The sequence below is a fragment of the Arachis ipaensis genome, chromosome B9 (genome assembly GCF_059453495.1).
Source record: "Arachis ipaensis isolate K30076 ecotype BB chromosome B9, ASM5945349v1, whole genome shotgun sequence".
In the NCBI taxonomy this organism is placed as follows: Eukaryota; Viridiplantae; Streptophyta; class Magnoliopsida; order Fabales; family Fabaceae; genus Arachis; species Arachis ipaensis.
The window spans coordinates 132,786,622-132,792,624 of record NC_142444.1 but is presented as its reverse complement, the minus strand read 5'-3'; the positions used below and the strand labels follow the sequence as shown (position 1 = coordinate 132,792,624).

The following is a 6,003-nucleotide window of genomic DNA, read 5'->3' as shown; positions in this document are numbered from 1 at the left end:
ACAGTGGTGCTCAAAGCCTTTGGCATACTCTGTTAAATGCACTTGATCTTGACTCTTAGTGCTCTATCTCAAGGATTACTTGACACATTTATACCACAAGCATATGACTAGGAAAACAACTCTTTGAGCTTTTAATCATGTCTGACCTCCTTAATCATTGATGCTCAGAGCCTTGGACCTTGCTTTTATTTTTCTTTTGCTGTTTCTTTTGCTTCAAGGATTAAGCTTTTGTTTACTTCAGAGAATTCATAATAGTTCTCTAAATTCTTGTTCCTTATACATCAACATCCCTTGATTCAAATTCAAATATGCACAGTTCATGTCATGCATTCAGAATCACAAAGAATACCACCACATTTAAGTAAATAAGACTACTCTTTGTTATAAACTCTATTTCTCATGCAATACATCCTTTTCTTTTGAATTCAAGCTCAGTGAGCGGTACATGAGACACTTTTAGAATTAAAGCAAATAATAGAATTAAAATAGCAATTCAAACTAGAACTTAAAAATTGAAATAACAAAGGATTAGGCAGAAACTAAGTCAAAACAGCAGAAAACAGGAACATAACATAGTAATGAAAAAATAATATAGGAAGTAAAAGGAACTAAGCTACCTCAATCTCCATGGTGGGGATCTCTCTCCTCTGGCTGTGATCTATATGGTCCTCTCAGGCTGCCATAATCCTGTCTCAGCTGGGAAATCTCCTGGCATTGAGAGTCCTGAGCAGCTCTCATCTGATCAAGGATGGTGGTGAGATACTCCCAATGGTTGTTTTGTGTCACCCTCATCTCCTCAATAGATGTAGTGTACTGCTGCCAGCGGCTATCCTGCGTGATCCTCATCTGCTCAATAGATGAAGTGAGCTGCTGCCAGTATTCCTGAGGTGGGAAGTAGTGTCCCTGAGGCACTAGTGGCTGATCCTATTGAGCTTCCTCCTCAACTTGCTCTTCTCTGGGGACCTTGTGCTGTTCCCGGTGAGTCTCCATGGTCTTCTTGGTAATTGGTCTCTCAACAGGAATGGGGAAGTCATTCTCCACCTTTACCCCTGCTGCTTCACACAGGCGGTAAATCAAATGTGGAAAACCAAGCCTAGCCTTCTTAAGAAGATTAGAGGCAATGTTGTATATCTGTTCTAGAAAAATTTTCTCTACATCCACCACTTCTCCCTTCATGATACAGTAAATCATGACAGCCCAGTCCACAGTGCATTTAGACCGGTTGCTAGTAGGCATGATAGACCTTCGGATGAAGTCCAACCATCCCCTAGCTACAATAAGAAGATCAGTGCTCCTTAGTTGGTTCAGCTTCCCTTCTGCACCTATCCTCCACTGAGAACCCGGAATGCATAATTCTTCAATAACTAGATCCAATTCTTGGTCTTTATGCATTCTCTCACTGTAACAGGCAGTTAGATGAGGCGGACACAGCAGATGGAGGTCTTGTCGGACGCTTCTTGGGCTGAAATCAATGACCTTGCCTCTCACATAACTTTGATAATTCTTCTCATTGACCCCGTCAACATCCTTGTACGTGACCCAGAGATTTCTATAAAATTCTTGGACCATCAGTTGTCTAACCTCCGTGTGTGGGTTGCACAGAAAATGCCACCCTCTTCTCTCAATTTCAAATTGAATTTCCGAATATTCAGCCGATTTTAGTACAAATCTCACTTACGGAGTCACAGCCTTCTTGTAGGTCTGATCATAGAAGTGTTCCTCATGGAGCTTGGATCGGAACCTGTGTGAATCATGAGAACTGGTGGCTGGCTCTTTGCCTTTCCTCTTCTTTGAGGACGCAATAGTTTTGGGTGCCATTACAGAAAACAGAGAAAACAAACAAGTAAAGCGACAACACCAAACTTAAAACTTTTGCTCGTCCCCGAACAAATTAGAAAAATACAAAGAGGGACATAGAGGAGAGTGAACGAAGAAAAGAAAAAAGAAGAAAATAAAAATTAAATTTAAAAATTTTTGTTCTATTTTTTTTTTTGAATGAAATAAAGAAAGATAGAAGAAGAAAAGGACAATGAGAGGAGAGGGGAGTATGGTTGAATCAAAGGGGGCTTGTATGGTGGGGTGGGGGCTAAAGAGTTGGAGATTGTTGGGGTTTGAGGTGGGTTATGATTTTGTTAGCTGAGAAGGGAGGGGGTTTCAGAGAGTGTGTATTGTAAGAGAAGGGGGGGAGATTGAGTTGAGGTGTGGCTTGAAGTGGGATTGAGGGGGGCTTATATAGAGGAGTTGGAGTGTGGTTTCGTGGAGGGTTGGTCACGATTATGTATTGGGAAGGGACTTGTGTCACAGATTGGAGTTGGGAGAAGGGCTTGTGTCACGGATTAGACTTGGGAGGGGAGAGGATACATGATGAATTGGGAATGAAGGAATGGAATATAGGCAGGGGTCACGGGCCAGGAGGCACGGGTTGGCTTGGGGAAGGGGAGTGGTTCACGGGTTTGAGGGCTATGGTCGGAAAAGGCTTAGAAAAAGGGGAAAGTTGAATCAGGAGGGGGAGGGTATTTTGGAATTGATTGGGATGAGATTTGGCGCAAGGTTTATAGGATCCGGTTAGGAAATAGTTAGGGGGGGCCAATTGTGTGGTGCCTAACTTGGGCAACATGGCGCCCAACTTCATGGAGAATATAAGCCTGGTGCCTAACTTTGATTCCCTAGCGCCTAACTTGAGTGTGAACCTCCAACCTGGCGCCTAACTTCAGCCCTACGGCACCTAACTTCAACTCTAGCGTCCCACTCAGCGCCTAACTTGGGGATGCTTGGCACCTAACTTCGCTGGCCTTCACACCTGGCGCCTAACTTCAGGAACCTAGTGCCTAACTTCAAGCCTCCCGAATATGATGCAACTCCAACGCTTGGTGTGGCGCCTAACTTGAGGAATGCCAAGTTAGGCGCAGACCAGGCAGAACCAAATCACTCCCAACACGCTGCATGTGGCGCCTAACTTGATGGAGCCAAGTTAGGCACAACCCTTCCCAAGAGTAACACCAACTTGTATGCAGCATTGGCGCCTAACTTTAAGTTAGGTGCCACCCAGTCCGAACCTAGCTTCTCCAGGGTGTCCGAAACTCTGTCTTCAGGTACATGTTTCTGTTCTAATGACTCTGCATGATCCAAACACACGTAAAATAAAGGAAAAATAGTAGAACCTCAAATAAAACTAGACAAATAACGAAATTAAAGTAAAAGAAATCAACCTAAAGGATACGAAAACATCGAGTTGCCTCCCGACAAGCGCTTCTTTAACGTCACTAGATTGATGGTCAGTTCTGCTAGTTCAGCAGATGAGTGGACCTTTGGCGATTAATCTTGCCTCCAAGATAGTGCTTCAACCTCTAGCCATTAACTGTAAATCTTCTGTCAGAATTCTCTTCCTGAATTTCCATGCGACCATACGGTGATGCTCTAGTTACCACAAACAGTCCTGACCACTGGGATTTCAGCTTTCCAAAAAAGAGTTTAAGCCTTGAATTGAACAGAAGTACTCTTTGACCTGGCTCAAAGACTCTGATGGCAATCCTCTTGTCATGCCATATCTTAGTTCTCTCTTTATAGAGCTTGGCATTCTCATAGGTAGAATATCTGAATTCATCAAGCTCATTTAACTGAAGCATCCTCTTTATTCCTACAGCTTGAGCATCAAAGTTCAGAAACTTGATTGCCCAGTAAGCTCTATGCTCTAGCTCAACTGGCAAGTGACAGACTTTACCATAGACCAACTGATAAGGGGACATGCCAATAGGAGTCTTGTATGCTATCTGATATGCCCAGAGAGCATCATCAAGCTTCCTGGACCAGTCCTTCCTTGAGATACTAATGGTCTTCTCTAGAATCCTTTTGAGTTCTTGGTGCGGAATTTATAACCACAGACTATCCGGCAAGTGCACCGGGTCGTACCAAGTAATACCTTATGTGAGTAAGGATCGATCCCACGAGGATTGATGGATTAAGCAATAATAGTGTTTGATAGGATTAGTTAGACAAATAGAAAAGAGTGTTTTGGTATTCAAAAAGCATTAAACAGTAAATTAAGAATTTCAGAAAGCAAGCAGCAAATGAGTTGTGAAATATATATGGGAAAATAGTTAAGATTTCAGAGTTATCTATTTTCTGGATTGACTTTTCTTATTAACTACTTTTAATCATGTAAGATTTAATTCATGGCAAACTATTTGTGACTAGACCCTAATTCCTTACACCTTCCTAGTCTCCTCTAAAATTTATCAACTGCCAATTCCTTGGTCAATTAACTCCAATTAGAGGGTGATGATCAAATTCTAGTTTATATGCCACAAGAATCCTAATTATCCAAAAATAAAGGGATTATATGTCACGTATCCCGTTAAATACAAACAATTAGAAATTCAGGATAATATGTTTTCAAGCTATTGTTCAAGTAAAGAGCTTTTCCAAGTTATACAAGAACTCAATTAGAACATGGGTCATATTTCCGTTCCACCCAAATTCATAAAATGAAGAACAAAAACAATTATTGAAATATAAATCAAAACATGAATTAAAATAGGAAAATAATAATATCAATCCATACAATAGACAGAGCTCCTAACCTTAATAGTGGAGGTTTAGTTGCTCATGGTTCAGAAAGAAAATAAGGATTTAGGTAAAAATGTACTGAGTTCCAATCTGATGGGATTATGTAGAAATCTCCCTTTTATAACTAATCCTAATAAATTTAAAATCTAATTTTTAAAATTAAAATAATATCTTTTCCTAAAATCAGATTTGAATTTAAATTTAAATTAATTAACAAGTCTTCAGCTGATGGGTGGGGACCACTTGCTTTGTCCATTCTCCAGCTTCTAATCTGTGTTTTCTGGGCTAGAAACTGGGTCAAAACAGCCTAGAAATCGCCCCCAGCATTTTTCTGCATTTTCTGCATGTGGCGCACGTCACACGTACGCGTCAGTTACGCGTACGCGTCGATAGTCTTTTTCGTGAGTCACGCGGACGCGTCGCTTTGCAAATCTTCAAATCACGCGTACGCGTCAGTCACGTGCACGCATCGCCATGGAAAGCTCCAAATCACGCGTACGCATCAGTCACGCATACACGTCGCTCCTCGCTACCATCTCCTTTGATTCTTGTGCTGCAGAAACTCCATCAAATCCAACCGAATGCTACCTAAAATAAACAAAATTACAAAAGGCTCAAAGTAGCATCCATATTGGCTAAAAGATAATTAATTCTTTATTAAACTCAACAAATTAGATGCAAATTCACTAGGAAAAGATAGGAAAGATGCTCACGCATCACAACACCAAACTTAAACTGTTGCTTGTCCTCAAGCAACCAAAACTAATATAAGTTTAGGATGTGAATTTGCATGAGAATGAGAGTTCGATTAAGCTCATGTCTCTTCTTATAGTGAGGTTTGCAACTGCAATCCCGAATAGTTTTGGCATCTTACTTTATCTTTTGAAGTTCAGAATGATTGGCATCCATAGGAACTCAGAATTTAGATAGTGTTATTGATTCTCCTAGTTCAGTATGTTGATTCTTAAACACAGCTACTTTATGAGTCTTGGCCGTGACCCTAAGTATTTTGTTTTCCAGTATTACCACCGGATACATAAATGCCACAAACACCTAACTGGGTGAACCTTTTCAGATTGTGAGTCAGCTTTGCTAGAGTCCCCAGTTAGAGGTGCCCAGAGCTCTTAAGCACACTCTTTTTGCTTTGGACCACGACTTTAACCGCTCAGTCTCAACCTTTTCACTTGACACCTCACGCCACAAGTATATGGTTAGGAACAGCTTGATTTTAGCCGCTTAGGCCAGGATTTTATTCCTTTGGGCCCTCAAAGTCTTGGATCCTTTTAACCCTTTGCCTTTTAGTTTGAAGGGTTATTGGCTTTTTCTGCTTGGTTTTCTTTTTTTTTCTTTATTTTATAAAATTTTTTTTTCGCAAGCTTCGTGTTTTTCACTGCTTTTTCTTGCTTCAAGAATCAATTTTATGATTTTTCATATTAT

At 40.8% G+C, this 6,003-nt stretch overlaps 1 pseudogene; it reads right to left on the bottom strand.

Moving 5' to 3' along the window:
* Positions 1 to 618: 618 nt before the first annotated feature.
* Positions 619 to 1,818, bottom strand: LOC148546380 (uncharacterized; annotated as a pseudogene).
* Between the last annotated feature and the right edge of the window lie 4,185 nt (positions 1,819 to 6,003).